Source organism: Lissotriton vulgaris, chromosome 4_1, assembly GCF_964263255.1.
Source record: "Lissotriton vulgaris chromosome 4_1, aLisVul1.2, whole genome shotgun sequence".
Taxonomy (NCBI): domain Eukaryota; kingdom Metazoa; phylum Chordata; class Amphibia; order Caudata; family Salamandridae; genus Lissotriton; species Lissotriton vulgaris.
Window position 1 is genome coordinate 1095624651 of NC_141691.1, and position 24764 is coordinate 1095649414.

The window sequence follows — 24764 nt, forward strand, 5'->3', positions numbered from 1 at the left end:
TTCACAAATTAATACTGCAAGACATGTGCACAATTAAAAACATCGATTTGACCTATCCTGTGACCAGGCATTCTGCTGAAACTCATCAAAGTGATGTCACACAAATGATGTATTTTGTCATCGGCACAGTTCCGTATAATAAACGAGAGGGAGACAGAGCTAAAGCATTTAGGAAACTGAAAAGCAAGCATATTTTATTCTTGATTTTAAATCCCCAAATGGTTTGAACATTGAAGAAGATTTACATAACTTTCTGTAATTGGGGTTTGACTTCCGTTTAGCCTACGCTCCCCTATGATACACATGTGTATTATATATTAGGGCTGCTAACAGTCACAACTGTATAAATGGTATGTGTAGTATTTGGTTATTTCGGTCTCACATTTATTTTGTGTTGCCTATAATTCCACCAGGTGGCACAGAATTAATTACTTATTACAATAATTATGTGTTGTACAACACACCAACACGAAGTTTTCACTGGATAAGCAGAATCAATATAATAATTGATGTGATAATGTCATTGAAATCATACAATGAATTTTTATTGGGGATTTATCTGTGCAATCCTAGCATGGTAGCATTCCAGTAGATTATTTATGTAAATTGCTATCTTTTTATATGTTCATGTTGTGGGGTATATAGTATTTTGTTTATGTGTGTGCCGCTTTAGATGTTATAATCCCTAACATTGGTGCAGGTGCCTTAGGGTGATCAAGGTTGCGGCTGTGGCTGAAATGCGTAATGGTGACTGTGTATGTCTAATAAAGCGTTTGAATCACTATCGTAAGTCTGTTTTAAATTCTGTTCAGGGAAGTGTATTACCACGAATTGTCTAATATATATATATTTTCACTGAAAAAACCATAGGTTTCCAGCAGGTTATCGTTAGGAATTAGCATTTATAAACCTTAGAAATTCACTGAAAAAAACATAGGTTTCCGGGGTGTTATAGTGAGCTGGACATTTCACTCATACAAAACCATTGAAATTACTCTGTTGTAGTTAGTTGTACTAACTGTAACTCTCGCACCCGCAATCCACTGGTGATGATGTCACATATTACATCATTCATGACATGGTCAGTGATATCACTGATGACATCACTGATGCCATCTCAAATGACATCACTGATGAGATCACTGATGACATCATCCAGTGAATGTGGTTTGGCTCGATATTTAAATAAGTATTATATATATAGCAATCTGCATTGAAGACTGAGTGGACGTATAAGTGTCTGGATGGAGGATTTAATAGCAGTGTGACTGACTGTCTAAGTGACTAATTTAAAGTGTCTCACTAAATATATGGGATAGTGATTAAACTGTGTGCATTTCTGTATCACTCTATCTCTTGTTGTGTAAACTACTACATAAGTTGGTTACTAGCTATGTGAAAGTCTATATTAGTTATTAAATACTTAAGTGAGTATTTGTATGGGATAGTGAATGTGTGTGTGATTGGGTGGGAGGTGTGTGACTGTCCAAAGATGTGTAAATAGTTGATTTAGTAGGTATATGAGGTTAAGACTGTATGTGGAAACAGTTGTTTGGGTGAGTGAATCTTTTTATGGGTGTGGTGATGAGTAAATATATTTCTCAATGATACATGTCCAACAAAGTAGAAATATAAGGGGGCGCTAGGTGGCGCACTAGTGAATGGACGCCTTTCTGTGAGGCTCCCACATCCTGGCAAACTTAATCCCTAATTTCTCCTAATTTCGGCGACCTACCGGACTGAAACTTTTCCCATCTGTGCAGGGGGTCCCCTGGAAGCTTCGGTTCGAGTTTGGGACCGACAGCTTGCCGTGTTCGGCCGGGAGAGGCGATCCCGTCCCCAGCGACCCTGACCAGTGGAGGCGGCTGCGCAGCCGGGCGGCTCGCCTGCCAACGCAAGACTGGGGACTCTGCGGAGAAGGCTAGGCCCCGAGTGGCGCGAAAACGCCGTCGGAAACCAAAGCGGCGGCGGCAGAAGACGAACTCGGTGACCCCTGCTGGTAGCGGAGATCTGCACCGTGAGAGGGTGTCTGTCTGGCCCTGCTGAGCCTTTTCCCGCTAGCGCATTTCTAACCTGCAGCCCCCAGGAACCCTGCAACACCATGCTTCTTGCCGAGCGCTGCCGGCGCCCCGCCGGTACACAGCAAATATGGCGGCTGCATCCGGAGCGAAGGTAACTCTGTGAACGGAGGGACTTTAGACTTGCTTACTTGCCTTGCACTCAAAGTGCTGAGGGGCGGTGGAGATACGCTAGGATGCGCGCTGGACCGGAACGCTGGCGGGGGCTGTTGCTGGCTGTGAGGGTCGCACTGAAACTTGGCGCTCAGGTCCCCGGCAAGTGACCAGCTTCATTGCAGTAAGGCGCCTCCCCTACCCTTGTTGATGGCATTGATCTTCAAAGTCTGGGGAGAGGATCACCCATAGTGGGATATATACCATCCTACGACTGACGCAGAAGTTCTTGGAAGGGCTACATTACCGCTACCCTTTGAGGATACCACCACGAAATTGGCCCGGATTTGCACAAATTACCTGCGGTCTCCATGACTAGGGTGCTACACTGACGATTGGCTGCTGCCCAGACAAGAATACGCACGCACACCCGTTTGTGGCCTGCCTGGTTAAGGTGTCTGTGACTTTAAATGTGTGGCTGCTTTTGAACGACCCGCTTGAGACCTGGAAGCCCTGCAGCTTCAGTGGGACGACTGTTGCATGGTGCACATTGAGCCTGATGAGCTGTAAGACCGCTGGGGTGTTGACAGGTCTAGACCAGTAAAACTGCCTGCGGCCCCAAAAATCGACAGAAACCTGTTCTGGCCACATGTGCGCAATCTGTGAGGTTTCCTATCCCAGGCGGCGAGTGGTTTCCCCGGGATACGGCGACCGAACTGGCCCGCACCCCTGACACTGCGGAGAGATCCTAGCTGCTCGGCCCATTGCGTATAGTGGTACACCGTCCTGACTGGTGCCAAGATGGGGAGGCCAGACGCACGCCAGCCAAAACTCACTTTCGATGCCACCAAAAGAACCACTCGTACTAGCCCGGAACAGCAGAAACAGACTGAGGCCAGTGGCTCTGGTGATGGCCAACCGACTACCTCCACAGATGTCCAGGAAATCCTCCGTGAAATGTGCCAAGGATTTGCGACCATAGCGGACAAGGTGGACAGGATGTCCTCTCGTATGGATGCTGTTGTCCATAAATTGGATGTGCATGAGGGGAGGCTAAAGGAAGCGGAGCAGCGGGTCTCGGACATCGAAGACACCTCGACACAGCACACGACGCGGCTTACACGAATGGATGATCTCCTCCGCACTATAGCAGCCAAGAACGAGGATTTGGAGGTGAGAAGCCGGCGCAATAATATACGCCTAGTGGGTATACCAGAATCCACCAATGTGGGGAAAATGGAGGACTATGTGGAAAAACTCCTGCTGGCGGCGGTGGGCCCGGAAGCGTTCTCACCCCATTTCATAGTGGAGAGGGCGCATAGATCCCTTGGCCCTGTGCCCAAACCGGGCATGAAGCCGAGACCTATCATCGCCCGCTTGCTGAACTATCGGGATAGGGATGCTGCCTTGCGTGCGGCTCGGACCTCCAAAACACTCTCCTTTGATGGCAACAATTTCACGATATACCCAGACTTCACGCCTATGGTGCAGGAGGAACGCCGTAAGTTCTTGGATGTCAAGGCTAAACTTCGCAACCTCCAGGTGGATTATGCTCTGCTCTACCCGGCTCGACTATGAGTCACATTTCAAGGGCGTCAGAGGTTCTTCACGAAACCACAACAAGTAGAGGACTTTATCAAGCACCACAGACGTACGGCACATCAGCAGGGGGAAGGAGAGGGTGAGCCTGGCCGGAGACGAGACCATGTGGAGGAAGATGAACAGTGACCTCGCAATTTCTTCTTCTTTCTGAGACTTTCTTGTAATGATCGGACTCCTGTGCGTGAGTACTGACTTATAGGCCACTCTGTGGCACTGTATGTGTTTGCTGATATTTTCTCCTCCTTAAGTTGAGATGGGACTGGGAGATGGCCCGGGGGAAGCTGAATTGAGATACTGCTCGCCGGGTACCCCCTCCTCTCTCCCACTGGCTGGTTGGATCATGCCTGTGGGAGCTAGTGGAGCAAAGGGGGAAATGTGTTGCCACCTGGAATGCTACCTAGAGGGTATTCCCCATACAGTTGTTGTTGGTATAGGGTATGTTCTCACCCTTGGCTGTTGAGGGGGTTGGGGTGGGTTGGGAGGGAAGATGAAACTGGCAAGTTGGGGATGCTTCAGTGGGAGGTTGGGAGGGGGGGTGTATGGCTGTTGGGGTATGTGTTGTTGTGCCTAGAGGCAGTTTTGCGGGAGATATTCATGGCATGGACGCAGATGTTGAGGCTAGTGTGACTGTATGCGTTACTGGGTGGGAGTTGCACCTGTTCCGGACAGCGGAGAGACTTGTACTTGGTACGATACGAGTGGGGGCTGGCGAACTGGCCATGATTTCTTTTCAGGAATACGATGGTGGGCATGGGTGATGATGCCTTGAATAATGTCTCATTATTGTCCTGGAATGTGCGAGGCCTTAATGACCCCAGAAAATGCAGAAATGTACTTTCATATTTGGATAGGCATCATGTGAAGATAGCGTTGCTTCAGGAAACCCATCTGAACCCGCGGAGCGACCCTAAATTTGCATGTAGATGGGCACTTGTGAGGGAGTTTTCCTCATATCCCACTTACTCGAGAGGTACGGTCATCCTGATCAATAAAGCACTGCCATTCCAAAAGTTGGGAGCGAGGGTGGACATTGAGGGGAGGTATGTGATCCTTTGGGGCAGACTGGGCACTGATGTGATCATAATTGTAAATTGTTATGCGCCCAATATTGACACACCCGGTTTCTTCCTAGCATTGTGGGGTCATGTATTGGAGATCGAAGCCACACACATTATCTGGGGGGGGGACTTCAACCTGTCACTGATTCCTGGGGCAGATAGGTCAGATGGGAGTGGACAGTACAACACGAAAGCTCGAGACACACTGCACGGTATACTGACTGAGGCAGGGCTAATAGATAGCTGGAGGCACACGCACCCTGTGTCTAGAGAAGGCACGCATTTCACGACACACGCACGCTCATGGGCGAGGATTGACTACTGCTTTATCTCGCGAGGCCTGGCTGGGGGTGTCATTCAGGTGAAACATCTACCTCGTACCTACTCTGACCACTGCCCTGTTTTGGCTGTATTAGAGATGCCTGGATATGCCAGAGTGCGGCCGCCGTGGCGGCTTTTCCCCTCTGCCCTGCTTGACCCTATCTTTAAACATGAACTTGGTGAGAAGATAGAAGCTTTCTTCCCTAGAAATAAGGGGTCAGTCGATAAGGTGGAGACAATTTGGGAAGCCTTTAAGGTGACTGTAAGGGGCGTCATGATTGCTAAGAGTTGCGGCATACTGAGGGACATACAGCCTGATTCATCAAGCATAATTGCCCTCGCAAAGGGCCATATTCTGAGAATCTGGCCCTTTGCAAGTGCAATTTTTGCTTTTGGGATTCATCATCCCAAAAGCAAAAGTCTCTATTTAAGAAATCGCATTTTTGCGAGGAATTGGATTTAAGGAATCTCTAATAGAGATTCCTTAAATCCAATTCATCAACCAATTAGAAAATGCAAAATCTCAATATTTGGTCGCAATTTACCACCAAGTCTGACTTGGTGGTAAATTGCGAAAAAAGAGTAAAAAGCACTTTAGTGCATTTTTTTCTTTTGCATGTTACACACACACATGTCCTTTGGACATGTGTGTGCGCGACACCTGTTCAAATGTGCATTTAAGGGGTGCTACAGGGGGTCCTTTGGACACCCCTGGCACCCTTCAAATCGCTATCTTATTTGCGATTAGCAAATTGCTAATCGCAAATAAGGAATACTCCCCATTCATTCCTATGGGCCTTTTGGCCCATAGGAATGAATGGGGAGTTTTTTCCTTATTTGCGATTAGCAATTTGCTAATTGCAAATAAGGAATTTGTAGGAATCGCATTTTATTTTGCGATTCCTACATGAATACCGTTTTGCAAGTCTCTAATAGCGATTCCTTATGATTCTCTATTAGAGATTTGCAAAACGGTACCTTGATGAATCAGGCTGATAGTGCGCACGTTGACTAAACTTGAATTGGAACTTAAAGCTCTAGAGGCGGAGATGGTCAGAAACCCTTGCCCTGGCCTGGCGGAGGAATTTAGATCCAAGCTCTCGTCCTTTGAGGAGGAGGCTGCCAGGGAGGTGAAGTTCCGAGGCAAGTACTGGACGGCTAGGCGATATTGTGAGGGGGACCAGCCGGGAAAGGTGCTCGCAGCGCTCACGAGGCATCGGCGCTATGCTTCCCACATATTGAAAATAGCTGATGGTGAGGGTGGGACCTACCAGGACACTAAAAGGATTCAGGACACCTTCCTGCAGCACTACAAATGGTTATATTCAACGCAGCAAGAGGGTGACGTGGAGTTCGGAAACTTCCTGGATGACATAGCGCTGTGTTGGCTAAGCGACAGGGCATTCCTGGGGTGTCCTTTCGAACTAGATGAGATTAGGGAAGCTATCATGTCCCTTAGCAATGGCAAAGCTGCAGGGCTGGACGGCCTTCCAGCCGAATTCTACAAGTGTTACATCGACATCATGGCACCGGTGCTAAAGGAAGTCTTTGAAGAGTCGCTAGAGGTGGGGATACTGCCAGGCTCAATGAGGGAAGTAGCGATCACCTCGCTTCTGAAACCGGGGAAGAACCCATTGGATACGGATGCCTATAGACCCCTTTCGCTGCTGAACTGCGACGCGAAAATACTTGCTAAAGTGTTGGCGACTAGGCTGTCCCTACTCATGACTACCTTGGTGCTACCAGACCAGTCTGGCTTTGTGCCGGGGCGAGCCACATCGCATAACCTTCGCACGCTGTTCTCCCTTATACCCACCATTGCACCTGAGCTGCCTGTCGCTGCTGTGTTTTTGGACGCGACCAAAGCGTTCGATTCAGTGGAGTGGGGCTATCTCATGGCTATATTGGTTAGAATGGGATTCCCTCGAATATTCATCTCATGGGTGAAACTGCTCTACACTTCCCCAGTCGCCAGAGTCATCATAAATGGTGTGCTTTCTACACAAATGCCGATCACAAGAGGGACCAGGCAGGGCTGCCCTCTGTCGCCCCTGCTTTTCGCATTGGCAATTGAGCCATTGGCATGCAGGGTCCGGCAACTACATAAGGCCAGCGCCTTTAACTGTAACCAAAGGCAGATAGGAATTTCCCTGTATGCGGATGACGTTACACTGTATGTGCGGCACCCACAGCAAAACCTTAACCCACTTCTAAGAGAATTTATAGTATTTGGTGGCATTTCCGGAGTGCACATTAATTGGAAGAAGTCGCAATTCTTTCCCCTCACGGACTCGGTAGACCAATTCCCATTGGACTACCCCCTAGAGTGGTGTAGTTCGGAACTTAGATACCTGGGCATTGAGATATCGCTCAATAAGGAGGACACTATCCGGCTGAACTACGGAGTGGCTCTTTCACAATTGGCAGACAATGTGACTCGCTGGTTGGCCCTCCCGCTTTCGATGGCAGGTAGAGCCTCCCTGATCAAGATGGTCATCCTTCCACGTTTCCTGTACCTTTTCCAGAACATTCCCTACTACCCGGGGGCCTATTTCTTTAAGAGACTACGAACTGAGCTACTTTGCCTCTTTTGGGGAGGTAAACAACCGCGACTTAGTTGGGCTGTTTTGACACAGCCGTACGGCAAGGGCGGATTCGATCTCAGTGCCCAGGCGCAGTACTCCTATCACTGGGTCAGACCCGCTCCCTTTATGCCGCAGATTGCTGCCGAAGATTGGATAGCGCATCCGCTTCCGCTCAAAGGCATGCTTATGGGAGTGGTTAGTGATGTTGAGACGCCTGCCACCACAGTTACCTGCACTATCGACTCCTGGAGGAGAGTGTCTAAACTTCTTGGAGCTCCCATGCTTTATTCACCTGCAATGCCCCTTGCGTACCACCCGAGGCTATCACTGTTACTGGAAAATGGGTTTCAGTCCATGTGTAAGCGTGTCCACCTTAGTACATGGGGTGATTTGTTCCAGGACGGGATATTCCGTACCAAAGATCAGATATTTCAGACTGGTCCCCCGACACCGATGGAGGTGTTTTACTATATTAGACTTCGTCAGGGTATGCGTGACATACTCCCCAGCTTCCCAGATGAACCGGGGACAGTTTTGCCTTTGCATGTGTTGTTGGTGTCGGATGGGAGACACTTGGTGTCAAAACTGTATACTAACATCCGCGCGCAGCGTCCGTTGGCTGTGTCCAAGGCGCGGGATGACTGGAGTTCTGAACTAGATACCGAACTCACTGACGAGCAGTGGACGTATTGCTGCTCGGTCACGGCTAACATTTCGCCCAGCTGTCGATTGAAAATCATTCACTACAAGTTTATACAGAGATATTATTACACGCCAGTTCGGAAGCTGCGATTTCACCTCTCAGAAGACGATAGGTGCGCGCGGTGTCGCATGGAAGGCGCGGGCTTCCTTCATTTGGCCTGGGAGTGTGGAGCGATACAGGAATATTGGGCGCAGGTACATGCTGCGCTCCAAGTCATGATTGCAGGCCCTATCCCACTGGACCCGGTGATGATGTTGTTGGGGTATACCAAAAACATACCCAAGTCGGACCGACGGTTTGTGGATCTTGCACTGCTCCTCGCTAAAAGGAGGATAGCTTGCAGGTGGGGGAGAGGCAGGGCACCGAAGTTTAAAGAATGGCTGGACGACCTCACATACTGCCAAGACCAACATGGCATCTATGCAGACTTGCTGCTCGTCCGCTGTAGGCCCAGAGATTTCTGGTCCCCTTTGCCGCTCTACTTGTTGTCCCAGGCGACTCACAGTGATACGTCTGGGGATGAGGGTCCGCTAGCTGGTCCCTAACCGAATGGATGTTGTCTGATACATGTACACTACTGCACATCGTCTAATTGGTGGTAACAGAGTTCCCCTGCTAGGGCGGGGGCGGGATGCTTACAGCCAACATGGGGTTGAGGGCTTTGGGACACTTGCGGGTCGTGTACTGCCATATACAGAGCACACATTGTTGGTCCCTATAATATCCTACAACAGCAGACTAGTAGGGGTTATACATACGCAATGGGTCCCGCGACTGGACACAGTTAGGGGTGGCCTTTGAATGGTTGGGCTCTGGGTTCCGCCTTTTGACAGTCATCGCCCATAGTACCTACACACTGAACGCTCACTCGGATGGGGCGAGAGTCCGCCCGAGATGCCACACACACGACACACTAGTATACACAGGGACATTGACGAACGCTTGGCATGGATTGAGACAGCCGTGCACCGTGGGTAGGGTGACACCTCCCCTTAATGAAATGCACTACTCGTTTCTGCGAGGATACAGTCAGCTCCCTACTTCTTACAACCCTGAGTATATAAGGGGTGTGCCCTGACACTGATGCCCTCACACTGCTGACTACTAGGGGACGTGTTGAGGTTCAGCCGGGATGTGATAAACCAGCCCACGTGAAATGTATGATTTTCAATTGTCTGTACCATAGATATCATGCTATATTGGATTGTTGATGCTGTTAATGTCATGTATCTCTGTTGACCGCAACAAATAAAGGTTTAAAAAAAAAAAGTAGAAATATAAAAGGCATTGTATGTGACAGTTGCTGTATATAAATAGGTATTCATAAGACTCAGTGATTGTATGAGTGACTGTATCGAAAACTGTATACTTGTAATAGTGATTTTATAACACACTAAGTATGAGTTAATATCTATATGAATAAGTAAAGTGGTGTTTGTATAAATATGTAGCTTAGTAAATATAAGTATGATCAATTGTTTGTATAAGTGAGTAGGATGACTGCATAAGTAAATGGGATGTGTGCTGGTGTGTAATGTCGATGTAGTATAAGTATATTTAATAGTGTTCTATTGATCTTTGTTAGCATGTATGAGTGAATATATAGGTAAGTGTTTAGATGTGTGTGTAGATGTAGGAATCACTGAGTGGGTTTTTAGAAACTTGAATTGGTGTGTCAATGGTTTTAAATGTGGTACTCCATATTTTATAATGAGTGCTGAAAGGTTACACTAGTGTATGATGAGATGTATCAGATTGTCACATGGATGATGTCATCAGTGATGTCATTTGAGATGGCATCAGTGATGTCATCAGTGATGTCACTGACCATGTCATGAATGATGTAATATGTGACATTATCACCAGTGGACTGGGGGCGCGAGTTAGTACAACTAATTATAACAGAGTAATTTTAATGGTTTTGTATGCGTGAAATGTCAAGTTAACTATAACACCCCTAAAACCTATGTTTTTTCAGTGAATTTCTAAGGTTTTGATCTTTTTTTTATTTGATATTGTTTAAAATATACTTACATTTTTTTTATTATTTTTTTTTGGAGTCACGCACCCAAATCCTACCCTGCTTGTTCACCGCGCGTCACATGTCTGCCATTTAAGGGTTGCTGTATAGGATCCGCGTAGGGTACGCGACGAATACAAATTTTTAAACGCGGACTATATGCGACTTGTACGAGACTTCTGGCGCATAAGCGAGATGTACGTATTACGCAACGTAACGGACGCGCGATTGCGTGTGACGTCGTACGCATATCGGACGTGGTGGGTGCCCGTCTCCAGGGAAATTTTTTAATGTACAAAATACTTATATATATGTTATATATATATTAAGACAAGACATTATCTGAGCTAATTATAAAAATAATATTCTTTAACTTTCAAAAAAGTTACATTAATTTAAATGCAATTTTGCGAAGTCGCTCTGGGTGCGATGTGGGTGCGAGCTGCGTGCGCACACCCTATGCTGACCCCACGTGACCAGAAAAAAAATAGATTTGATTGATTCATTACACTTCCTATTGTAAGTATTGAAGGACCCCACCCATTTCAATCACTTGTGTTAGATCTTCCCTGGGAGAAGACCTCAGCTACCAAGAACTGTTGTTTTTGTTGATTACAGGCCTGTTTCATCTTAACATTACAAAAAGGGCTTCAAATTTCCTTTCTTCTGATTCAGAGCAGTCTAATGAAGAGGGTTTTGTTCCTGAACCACCACGCCCCAGAAATTTGAATCAATTGTCTGGAGATTGTTTACATTCCCAGAAGGATTGAAGAAAACAAATGCAACAAAGGTAACCTGCAAAATTTGCAAGACAGTTCGATCAAGAGGAGACCCCAACAAAAAAATTATTGTGGAACTGCCAGCATATTTAAACATCTGCACAGTATGCATCCTGTCAATCTGGCAAGAGAGGAGTGAAGGAGACTGCAACAGACTGGATCACCATCACCTCAAGTTGCAATCACTTCTCGGGCATCCACTTCAACATCTACTTTGGACATCCGACCCCAACTGGAAAATGCCGCCATAAGTGCGCTGGGGATGCTCAGACGTGGGTCCCAGGCACTCCACACCACTGGAGTCAAGCTAGCCGGGCTGATGAGAGGTGTTACCTCGAAACCGGTCCGGTCCTCGGATGCTTGATTCCGTTCTGGGATGAACATGGCTTTTGTAGTTCGGACTGGACTGTTCCCATGGGGCACAGGGTCAGAGCTGATTTGCATATCGCCATTGTCTAACCCAGGGTGGTGTGGAGTACAAAAAAACGATGGATTTGGGCCCAGATCTTTGGACTGGGGTGAATGTGTGACATTGATCCACATTCTGTCCATCACCTGTTTTGTTTGCAATTGCCGCCATAAGTGCGCTGGGGATGCTCAGACGTGGGTCCCAGGCACTCCACACCACTGGAGTCAAGCTAGCCGGGCTGATGAGAGGTGTTACCTCGAAACCGGTCCTGTCCTCGGATGCTTGATTCCTTTCTGGGAAGGACATGGCTTTTGTAGTTCGGACTGGACTGTTCCCATGGGCACAGGGTCAGAGCTGATTTGTATATCGCCATTGTATAACCCAGGGTGGTGTGGAATGCAAAAAAACGATGGATTTGGGCCCAGATCTTTGGACTGGGGTGAATGTGTGACATTGATCCACATTTTGTCCATCACCTGTTTTGTTTGCAATTGCCGCCATAAGTGCGCTGGGGATGCTCAGACATGGGTCCCAGGCACTCCACACCACTGGAGTCAAGCTAGCCGGGCTGATGAGAGGTGTTACCTCGAAACCGGTCCGGTCCTCGGATGCTTGATTCCGTTCTGGGAAGGACATGGCTTTTGTAGTTCGGACTGGACTGTTCCCATGGGGCACAGGGTCAAAGCTAATTTGCATATCGCCATTGTCTAACCCAGGGTGGTGTGGAGTGCAAAAAAATCGATGGATTTGGGCCTAGATCTTTGGACTGGGGTGAATGTGTGACATTGATCCACATTCTGTCCATCACCTGTTTTGTTTGCAATTGCCGCCATAAGTGCGCTGGGGATGCTCAGACGTGGGTCCCAGGCACTCCACACCACTGGAGTCAAGCTAGCCGGGCTGATGAGAGGTGTTACCTCGAAACCGGTCCTGTCCTCGGATGCTTGATTCCTTTCTGGGAAGGACATGGCTTTTGTAGTTCGGACTGGACTGTTCCCATGGGCACAGGGTCAGAGCTGATTTGTATATCGCCATTGTATAACCCAGGGTGGTGTGGAGTGCAAAAAAACGATGGATTTGGGCCCAGATCTTTGGACTGGGGTGAATGTGTGACATTGATCCACATTCTGTCCATCACCTGTTTTGTTTGCAATTGCCGCCATAAGTGCGCTGGGGATGCTCAGACATGGGTCCCAGGCACTCCACACCACTGGAGTCAAGCTAGCCGGGCTGATGAGAGGTGTTACCTCGAAACCGGTCCGGTCCTCGGATGCTTGATTCCGTTCTGGGAAGGACATGGCTTTTGTAGTTCGGACTGGACTGTTCCCATGGGGCACAGGGTCAAAGCTGATTTGCATATCGCCATTGTCTAACCCAGGGTGGTGTGGAGTGCAAAAAAACGATGGATTTGGGCCCAGATCTTTGGACTGGGGTGAATGTGTGACATTGATCCACATTCTGTCCATCACCTGTTTTGTTTGCAATTGCCGCCATAAGTGCGCTGGGGATGCTCAGACGTGGGTCCCAGGCACTCCACACCACTGGAGTCAAGCTAGCCGGGCTGATGAGAGGTGTTACCTCGAAACCGGTCTGGTAGTCGGATGCTTGATTCCGTTCTGGGAAGGACATGACTTTTGTAGTTCGGACTGGACTGTTCCCATGGGGCACAGGGTCAGAGCTGATTTGCATATCGCCATTGTCTAACCCAGGGTGGTGTGGAGTGCAAAAAACAATGGATTTGGGCCCAGATCTTTGGACTGGGGTGAATGTGTGACATTGATCCACATTCTGTCCATCACCTGTTTTGTTTGCAATTGCCGCCATAAGAGCCCTGGGGATGCTCAGACGTGGGTCCCAGGCACTCCACACCACTGGAGTCAAGCTAGCCGGGCTGATGAGAGGTGTTACCTCGAAACCGGTCTGGTAGTCGGATGCTTGATTCCGTTCTGGGAAGGACATGACTTTTGTAGTTCGGACTGGACTGTTCCCATGGGGCACAGGGTCAGAGCTGATTTGCATATCGCCATTGTCTAACCCAGGGTGGTGTGGAGTGCAAAAAACAATGGATTTGGGCCCAGATCTTTGGACTGGGGTGAATGTGTGACATTGATCCACATTCTGTCCATCACCTGTTTTGTTTGCAATTGCCGCCATAAGAGCCCTGGGGATGCTCAGACGTGGGTCCCAGGCACTCCACACCACTGGAGTCAAGCTAGCCGGGCTGATGAGAGGTGTTACCTCGAAACCGGTCCGGTCCTCGGATGCTTGATTCCGTTCTGGAAAGGACATGGCTTTTGTAGTTCGGACTGGACTGTTCCCATGGGGCACAGGGTCAGAGCTGATTTGCATATCGCCATTGTCTAACCCAGGGTGGTGTGGAGTGCAAAAAAACGATGGATTTGGGCCCAGATCTTTGGACTGGGGTGAATGTGTGACATGGATCCACATTCTGTCCATCACCTGTTTTGTTTGCAATTGCCGCCATAAGTGCGCTGGGGATGCTCAGACGTGGGTCCCAGGCACTCCACACCACTGGAGTCAAGCTAGCCGGGCTGATGAGAGGTGTTACCTCGAAACCGGTCCGGTCCTCGGATGCTTGATTCCGTTCTGGGAAGGACATGGCTTTTGTAGTTCGGACTGGACTGTTCCCATGGGCACAGGGTCAGAGCTGATTTGTATATCGCCATTGTATAACCCAGGGTGGTGTGGAATGCAAAAAAACGATGGATTTGGGCCCAGATCTTTGGACTGGGGTGAATGTGTGACATTGATCCACATTTTGTCCATCACCTGTTTTGTTTGCAATTGCCGCCATAAGTGCGCTGGGGATGCTCAGACATGGGTCCCAGGCACTCCACACCACTGGAGTCAAGCTAGCCGGGCTGATGAGAGGTGTTACCTCGAAACCGGTCCGGTCCTCGGATGCTTGATTCCGTTCTGGGAAGGACATGGCTTTTGTAGTTCGGACTGGACTGTTCCCATGGGGCACAGGGTCAAAGCTAATTTGCATATCGCCATTGTCTAACCCAGGGTGGTGTGGAGTGCAAAAAAATCGATGGATTTGGGCCCTGATCTTTGGACTGGGGTGAATGTGTGACATTGATCCACATTCTGTCCATCACCTGTTTTGTTTGCAATTGCCGCCATAAGTGCGCTGGGGATGCTCAGACGTGGGTCCCAGGCACTCCACACCACTGGAGTCAAGCTAGCCGGGCTGATGAGAGGTGTTACCTCGAAACCGGTCCTGTCCTCGGATGCTTGATTCCTTTCTGGGAAGGACATGGCTTTTGTAGTTCGGACTGGACTGTTCCCATGGGCACAGGGTCAGAGCTGATTTGTATATCGCCATTGTATAACCCAGGGTGGTGTGGAGTGCAAAAAAACGATGGATTTGGGCCCAGATCTTTGGACTGGGGTGAATGTGTGACATTGATCCACATTCTGTCCATCACCTGTTTTGTTTGCAATTGCCGCCATAAGTGCGCTGGGGATGCTCAGACATGGGTCCCAGGCACTCCACACCACTGGAGTCAAGCTAGCCGGGCTGATGAGAGGTGTTACCTCGAAACCGGTCCGGTCCTCGGATGCTTGATTCCGTTCTGGGAAGGACATGGCTTTTGTAGTTCGGACTGGACTGTTCCCATGGGGCACAGGGTCAAAGCTGATTTGCATATCGCCATTGTCTAACCCAGGGTGGTGTGGAGTGCAAAAAAACGATGGATTTGGGCCCAGATCTTTGGACTGGGGTGAATGTGTGACATTGATCCACATTCTGTCCATCACCTGTTTTGTTTGCAATTGCCGCCATAAGTGCGCTGGGGATGCTCAGACGTGGGTCCCAGGCACTCCACACCACTGGAGTCAAGCTAGCCGGGCTGATGAGAGGTGTTACCTCGAAACCGGTCTGGTAGTCGGATGCTTGATTCCGTTCTGGGAAGGACATGACTTTTGTAGTTCGGACTGGACTGTTCCCATGGGGCACAGGGTCAGAGCTGATTTGCATATCGCCATTGTCTAACCCAGGGTGGTGTGGAGTGCAAAAAACAATGGATTTGGGCCCAGATCTTTGGACTGGGGTGAATGTGTGACATTGATCCACATTCTGTCCATCACCTGTTTTGTTTGCAATTGCCGCCATAAGAGCCCTGGGGATGCTCAGACGTGGGTCCCAGGCACTCCACACCACTGGAGTCAAGCTAGCCGGGCTGATGAGAGGTGTTACCTCGAAACCGGTCCGGTCCTCGGATGCTTGATTCCGTTCTGGAAAGGACATGGCTTTTGTAGTTCGGACTGGACTGTTCCCATGGGGCACAGGGTCAGAGCTGATTTGCATATCGCCATTGTCTAACCCAGGGTGGTGTGGAGTGCAAAAAAACGATGGATTTGGGCCCAGATCTTTGGACTGGGGTGAATGTGTGACATGGATCCACATTCTGTCCATCACCTGTTTTGTTTGCAATTGCCGCCATAAGTGCGCTGGGGATGCTCAGACGTGGGTCCCAGGCACTCCACACCACTGGAGTCAAGCTAGCCGGGCTGATGAGAGGTGTTACCTCGAAACCGGTCCGGTCCTCGGATGCTTGATTCCGTTCTGGGAAGGACATGGCTTTTGTAGTTCGGACTGGACTGTTCCCATGGGCACAGGGTCAGAGCTGATTTGTATATCGCCATTGTCTAACCCAGGGTGGTGTGGAATGCAAAAAAACGATGGATTTGGGCCCAGATCTTTGGACTGGGGTGAATGTGTGACATTGATCCACATTTTGTCCATCACCTGTTTTGTTTGCAATTGCCGCCATAAGTGCGCTGGGGATGCTCAGACATGGGTCCCAGGCACTCCACACCACTGGAGTCAAGCTAGCCGGGCTGATGAGAGGTGTTACCTCGAAACCGGTCCGGTCCTCGGATGCTTGATTCCGTTCTGGGAAGGACATGGCTTTTGTAGTTCGGACTGGACTGTTCCCATGGGGCACAGGGTCAAAGCTAATTTGCATATCGCCATTGTCTAACCCAGGGTGGTGTGGAGTGCAAAAAAATCGATGGATTTGGGCCCAGATCTTTGGACTGGGGTGAATGTGTGACATTGATCCACATTCTGTCCATCACCTGTTTTGTTTGCAATTGCCGCCATAAGTGCGCTGGGGATGCTCAGACGTGGGTCCCAGGCACTCCACACCACTGGAGTCAAGCTAGCCGGGCTGATGAGAGGTGTTACCTCGAAACCGGTCCTGTCCTCGGATGCTTGATTCCTTTCTGGGAAGGACATGGCTTTTGTAGTTCGGACTGGACTGTTCCCATGGGCACAGGGTCAGAGCTGATTTGTATATCGCCATTGTATAACCCAGGGTGGTGTGGAGTGCAAAAAAACGATGGATTTGGGCCCAGATCTTTGGACTGGGGTGAATGTGTGACATTGATCCACATTCTGTCCATCACCTGTTTTGTTTGCAATTGCCGCCATAAGTGCGCTGGGGATGCTCAGACATGGGTCCCAGGCACTCCACACCACTGGAGTCAAGCTAGCCGGGCTGATGAGAGGTGTTACCTCGAAACCGGTCCGGTCCTCGGATGCTTGATTCCGTTCTGGGAAGGACATGGCTTTTGTAGTTCGGACTGGACTGTTCCCATGGGGCACAGGGTCAAAGCTGATTTGCATATCGCCATTGTCTAACCCAGGGTGGTGTGGAGTGCAAAAAAACGATGGATTTGGGCCCAGATCTTTGGACTGGGGTGAATGTGTGACATTGATCCACATTCTGTCCATCACCTGTTTTGTTTGCAATTGCCGCCATAAGTGCGCTGGGGATGCTCAGACGTGGGTCCCAGGCACTCCACACCACTGGAGTCAAGCTAGCCGGGCTGATGAGAGGTGTTACCTCGAAACCGGTCTGGTAGTCGGATGCTTGATTCCGTTCTGGGAAGGACATGACTTTTGTAGTTCGGACTGGACTGTTCCCATGGGGCACAGGGTCAGAGCTGATTTGCATATCGCCATTGTCTAACCCAGGGTGGTGTGGAGTGCAAAAAACAATGGATTTGGGCCCAGATCTTTGGACTGGGGTGAATGTGTGACATTGATCCACATTCTGTCCATCACCTGTTTTGTTTGCAATTGCCGCCATAAGAGCCCTGGGGATGCTCAGACGTGGGTCCCAGGCACTCCACACCACTGGAGTCAAGCTAGCCGGGCTGATGAGAGGTGTTACCTCGAAACCGGTCCGGTCCTCGGATGCTTGATTCGGTTCTGGAAAGGACATGGCTTTTGTAGTTCGGACTGGACTGTTCCCATGGGGCACAGGGTCAGAGCTGATTTGCATATCGCCATTGTCTAACCCAGGGTGGTGTGGAGTGCAAAAAAACGATGGATTTGGGCCCAGATCTTTGGACTGGGGTGAATGTGTGACATGGATCCACATTCTGTCCATCACCTGTTTTGTTTGCAATTGCCGCCATAAGTGCGCTGGGGATGCTCAGACGTGGGTCCCAGGCACTCCACACCACTGGAGTCAAGCTAGCCGGGCTGATGAGAGGTGTTACCTCGAAACCGGTCCGGTCCTCGGATGCTTGATTCCGTTCTGGGAAGGACATGGCTTTTGTAGTTCGGACTGGACTGTTCCCATGGGGCACAGGGTCAGAGCTGATTTGCATATCGCCATTGTCTAACCCAGGGTGGTGTGGAGTGCAAAAAAACGATGGATTTGGGCCCAGATCTTTGGACTGGGGTGAATGTGTGACATTGATCCACATTCTGTCCATCACCTGTTTTGTTTGCAATTGCCGCCATAAGTGCTTTGGGGATGCTCAGACGTGGGTCCCAGGCACTCCACACCACTGGAGTCAAGCTAGCCGGGCTGATGAGAGGTGTTACCTCGAAACCGGTCTGGTAGTCGGATGCTTGATTCCGTTCTGGGAAGGACATGACTTTTGTAGTTCGGACTGGACTGTTCCCATGGGGCACAGGGTCAGAGCTGATTTGCATATCGCCATTGTCTAACCCAGGGTGGTGTGGAGTGCAAAAAACAATGGATTTGGGCCCAGATCTTTGGACTGGGGTGAATGTGTGACATTGATCCACATTCTGTCCATCACCTGTTTTGTTTGCAATTGCCGCCATAAGTGCGCTGGGGATGCTCAGACGTGGGTCCCAGGCACTCCACACCACTGGAGTCAAGCTAGCCGGGCTGATGAGAGGTGTTACCTCGAAACCGGTCCGGTCCTCGGATGCTTGATTCCGTTCTGGGAAGGACATGGCTTTTGTAGTTCGGACTGGACTGTTCCCATGGGGCACAGGGTCAGAGCTGATTTGCATATCGCCATTGTCTAACCCAGGGTGGTGTGGAGTACAAAAAAACCATGGATTTTGGCCCAGATCTTTGGACTGGGGTGAATGTGTGACATTGATCCACATTCTGTCCATCACCTGTTTTGTTTGCAATTGCCGCCATAAGTGCGTTGGGGATGCTCAGACGTGGGTCCCAGGCACTGCACACCACTGGAGTCAAGGTAGCCGGGCTGATGAGAGGTGTTACCTCGAAACCGGTCCGGTCCTCGGATGCTTGATTCCGTTCTGGGAAGGACATGGCTTTTGTAGTTTGGACTGGACTGTTCCCATGGGGCACAGGGTCAGAGCTGATTTGCATATCGCCATTGTCTAACCCAGGGTGGTGTGGAGTGCAAAAAAACGATGGATTTGGGCCCAGATCTTTGGACTCGGATGAATGTGTGACATTGATCCACATTCTGTCCATCACCTGTTTTGTTTGCAATTGCCGCCATAAGTGCGCTGGGGATGCTCAGACGTGGGTGCCAGGCACTCCACACCACTGGAGTCAAGCTAGCCGGGCTGATGAGAGGTGTTACCTCGAAACCGGTCCGGTCCTCGGATGCTTGATTCCGTTCTGGGAAGGACATGGCTTTTGTAGTTCGGACTGGACTGTTCCCATAGGGCACAGGGTCAGAGCTGATTTGCATATCACCATTGTCTAACCCAGGGTGGTGTGGAGTGCAAAAAAACAATGGATTTGGGCCCAGATCTTTGGACTGGGGTGAATGTGTGACATTGATCCACATTCTGTCCATCACCTGTTTTGTTTGCAATTGCCGCCATAAGTGCGCTGGGGATGCTCAGACGTGGGTCCCAGGCACTCCACACCACTGGAGTCAAGCTAGCCGGGCTGATGAGAGGTGTTACCTCGAAACCGGTCCTGTCCTCGGATGCTTGATTCCTTTCTGGGAAGGACATGGCTTTTGTAGTTCGGACTGGACTGTTCCCATGGGCACAGGGTCAGAGCTGATTTGTATATCGCCATTGTATAACCCAGGGTGGTGTGGAGTGCAAAAAAACGATGGATTTGGGCCCAGATCTTTGGACTGGGGTGAATGTGTGACATTGATCCACATTCTGTCCATCACCTGTTTTGTTTGCAATTGCCGCCATAAGTGCGCTGGGGATGCTCAGACATGGGTCCCAGGCACTCCACACCACTGGAGTCAAGCTAGCCGGGCTGATGAGAGGTGTTACCTCGAAACCGGTCCGGTCCTCGGATGCTTGATTCCATTCTGGGAAGGACATGGCTTTTGTAGTTCGGACTGGACTGTTCCCATGGGGCACAGGGTCAAAGCTGATTTGCATATCGCCATTGTCTAACCCAGGATGGTGTGGAGTGCAAAAAAACGATGGATTTGGGCCCAGATCTTTGGACTGGGGTGAACGTGTGACATTCATCCACATTCTGTCCATCACCTGTTTTGTTTGCAATTGCCGCCGTAAGTGCGCTGGGGATGCTCAGACGTGGGTCCCAGGCACTCCACACCACTGGAGTCAAGCTAGCCGGGCTGATGAGAGGTGTTACCTCGAAACCGGTCTGGTACTCGGATGCTTGATTCCGTTCTGGGAAGGACATGGCTTTTGTAGTTCGGACTGGACTGTTCCCATGGGGCACAGGGTCAGAGCTGATTTGCATATCGCCATTGTCTAACCCAGGGTGGTGTGGAGTGCAAAAAACGATGGATTTGGGCCCAGATCTTTGGACTGGGGTGAATGTGTGACATTGATCCACATTCTGTCCATCACCTGTTTTGTTTGCAATTGCCGCCATAAGTGCGCTGGGGATGCTCAGACGTGGGTCCCAGGCACTCCACACCACTGGAGTCAAGCTAGCCGGGCTGATGAGAGGAGCTACCTCGAAACCGGTCCGGTCCTCGGATGCTTGATTCCTTTCTGGGAAGGACATGGCTTTTGTAGTTCGGACTGGACTGTTCCCATGGGGCACAGGGCCAGAGCTGATTTGCATATCGCCATTGTCTAACCCAGGGTGGTGTGGAGTGCAAAAAACGATGGATTTGGGCCCAGATCTTTGGACTGTGGTGAATGTGTGACATTGATCCACATTCTGTCCATCACCTCTTTTGTTTGCAATTGCCGCCATAAGTGCGCTGGGGATGCTCAGACATGGGTCCCAGGCACTCCACACCACTGGAGTCAAGCTAGCCGGGCTGATGAGAGGTGTTACCTCGAAACCGGTCCGGTCCTCGGATGCTTGATTCCGTTCTGGGAAGGACATGGCTTTTGTAGTTCGGACTGGACTGTTCCCATGGGGCACAGGGTCAAAGCTGATTTGCATATCGCCATTGTCTAACCCAGGGTGGTGTGGAGTGCAAAAAAACGATGGATTTGGGCCCAGATCTTTGGACTGGGGTGAACGTGTGACATTGATCCACATTCTGTCCATCACCTGTTTTGTTTGCAATTGCCGCCGTAAGTGCGCTGGGGATGCTCAGACGTGGGTCCCAGGCACTCCACACCACTGGAGTCAAGCTAGCCGGGCTGATGAGAGGTGTTACCTCGAAACCGGTCCGGTCCTCGGATGCTTGATTCCATTCTGGGAAGGACATGGCTTTTGTAGTTCGGACTGGACTGTTCCCATGGGGCACAGGGTCAGAGCTGATTTGTATATCGCCATTGTATAACCCAGGGTGGTGTGGAGTGCAAAAAAACGATGGATTTGGGCCCAGATCTTTGGACTGGGGTGAATGTGTGACATTGATCCACATTCTGTCCATCACCTGTTTTGTTTGCAATTGCCGCCATAAGTGCGCTGGGGATGCTCAGACATGGGTCCCAGGCACTCCACACCACTGGAGTCAAGCTAGCCGGGCTGATGAGAGGTGTTACCTCGAAACCGGTCCGGTCCTCGGATGCTTGATTCCATTCTGGGAAGGACATGGCTTTTGTAGTTCGGACTGGACTGTTCCCATGGGGCACAGGGTCAAAGCTGATTTGCATATCGCCATTGTCTAACCCAGGATGGTGTGGAGTGCAAAAAAACGATGGATTTGGGCCCAGATCTTTGGACTGGGGTGAACGTGTGACATTCATCCACATTCTGTCCATCACCTGTTTTGTTTGCAATTGCCGCCGTAAGTGCGCTGGGGATGCTCAGACGTGGGTCCCAGGCACTCCACACCACTGGAGTCAAGCTAGCCGGGCTGATGAGAGGTGTTACCTCGAAACCGGTCTGGTACTCGGATGCTTGATTCCGTTCTGGGAAGGACATGGCTTTTGTAGTTCGGACTGGACTGTTCCCATGGGGCACAGGGTCAGAGCTGATTTGCATATCGCCATTGTCTAACCCAGGGTGGTGTGGAGTGCAAAAAACGATGGATTTGGGCCCAGATCTTTGGACTGGGGTGAATGTGTGACATTGATCCACATTCTGTCCATCACCTGTTTTGTTTGCAATTGCCGCCATAAGTGCGCTGGGGATGCTCAGACGTGGGTCCCAGGCACTCCACACCACTGGAGTCAAGCTAGCCGGGCTGATGAGAGGAGCTACCTCGAAACCGGTCCGGTCCTCGGATGCTTGATTCCTTTCTGGGAAGGACATGGCTTTTGTAGTTCGGACTGGACTGTTCCCATGGGGCACAGGGCCAGAGCTGATTTGCATATCGCCATTGTCTAACCCAGGGTGGTGTGGAGTGCAAAAAACGATGGATTTGGGCCCAGATCTTTGGACTGTGGTGAATGTGTGACATTGATCCACATTCTGTCCATCACCTCTTTTGTTTGCAATTGCCGCCATAAGTGCGCTGGGGATGCTCAGACATGGGTCCCAGGCACTCCACACCACTGGAGTCAAGCTAGCCGGGCTGATGAGAGGTGTTACCTCGAAACCGGTCCGGTCCTCGGATGCTTGATTCCGTTCTGGGAAGGACATGGCTTTTGTAGTTCGGACTGGACTGTTCCCATGGGGCACAGGGTCAAAGCTGATTTGCATATCGCCATTGTCTAACCCAGGGTGGTGTGGAGTGCAAAAAAACGATGGATTTGGGCCCAGATCTTTGGACTGGGGTGAACGTGTGACATTGATCCACATTCTGTCCATCACCTGTTTTGTTTGCAATTGCCGCCGTAAGTGCGCTGGGGATGCTCAGACGTGGGTCCCAGGCACTCCACACCACTGGAGTCAAGCTAGCCGGGCTGATGAGAGGTGTTACCTCGAAACCGGTCTGGTACTCGGATGCTTGATTCCGTTCTGGGAAGGACATGGCTTTTGTAGTTCGGACTGGACTGTTCCCATGGGGCACAGGGTCAGAGCTGATTTGCATATCGCCATTGTCTAACCCAAGGTGGTGTGGAGTGCAAAAAACGATGGATTTGGGCCCAGATCTTTGGACTGGGGTGAATGTGTGACATTGATCCACATTCTGTCCATCACCTGTTTTGTTTGCAATTGCCGCCATAAGTGCGCTGGGGATGCTCAGACGTGGGTCCCAGGCACTCCACACCACTGGAGTCAAGCTAGCCGGGCTGATGAGAGGTGTTACCTCGAAACCGGTCCGGTCCTCGGATGCTTGATTCCGTTCTGGGAAGGACATGGCTTTTGTAGTTCGGACTGGACTGTTCCCACGGGGCACAGGGTCAAAGCTGATTTGCATATCGCCATTGTCTAACCCAGGGTGGTGTGGAGTGCAAAAAAACGATGGATTTGGGCCCAGACCTTTGGACTGGCGTGAACGTGTGACATTGATCCACATTCTGTCCATCACCTGTTTTGTTTGCAATTGCCGCCGTAAGTGCGCTGGGGATGCTCAGACGTGGGTCCCAGGCACTCCACACCACTGGAGTCAAGCTAGCCGGGCTGATGAGAGGTGTTACCTCGAAACCGGTCAGGTACTCGGATGCTTGATTCCTTTCTGGGAAGGACATGGCTTTTGTAGTTCGGACTGGACTGTTCCCATGGGGCACAGGGTCAGAGCTGATTTGCATATCGCCATTGTCTAACCCAGGGTGGTGTGGAGTGCAAAAAAACGATGGATTTGGGCCCAGATCTTTGGACTGGGGTGAATGTGTGACATTGATCCACATTCTGTCCATCACCTGTTTTGTTTGCAATTGCCGCCATAAGTGCGCTGGGGATGCTCAGACGTGGGTCCCAGGCACTCCACCCCACTGGAGTCAAGCTAGCCGGGCTGATGAGAGGTGTTACCCCGAAACCGGTCCTGTCCTCGGATGCTTGATTCCTTTCTGGGAAGGACATGGCTTTTGTAGTTCGGACTGGACTTTTCCCATGGGCACAGGGTCATAGCTGATTTGTATATCGCCATTGTATAACCCAGGGTGGTGTGGAGTGCAAAAAAACGATGGATTTGGGCCCAGATCTTTGGACTGGGGTGAATGTGTGACATTGATCCACATTCTGTCCATCACCTGTTTTGTTTGCAATTGCCGCCATAAGTGCGCTGGGGATGCTCAGACATGGGTCCCAGGCACTCCACACCACTGGAGTCAAGCTAGCCGGGCTGATGAGAGGTGTTACCTCGAAACCGGTCCGGTCCTCGGATGCTTGATTCCGTTCTGGGAAGGACATGGCTTTTGTAGTTCGGACTGGACTGTTCCCATGGGGCACAGGGTCAAAGCTGATTTGCATATCGCCATTGTCTAACCCAGGGTGGTGTGGAGTGCAAAAAAACGATGGATTTGGGCCCAGATCTTTGGACTGGGGTGAACGTGTGACATTGATCCACATTCTGTCCATCACCTGTTTTGTTTGCAATTGCCGCCGTAAGTGCGCTGGGGATGCTCAGACGTGGGTCCCAGGCACTCCACACTACTGG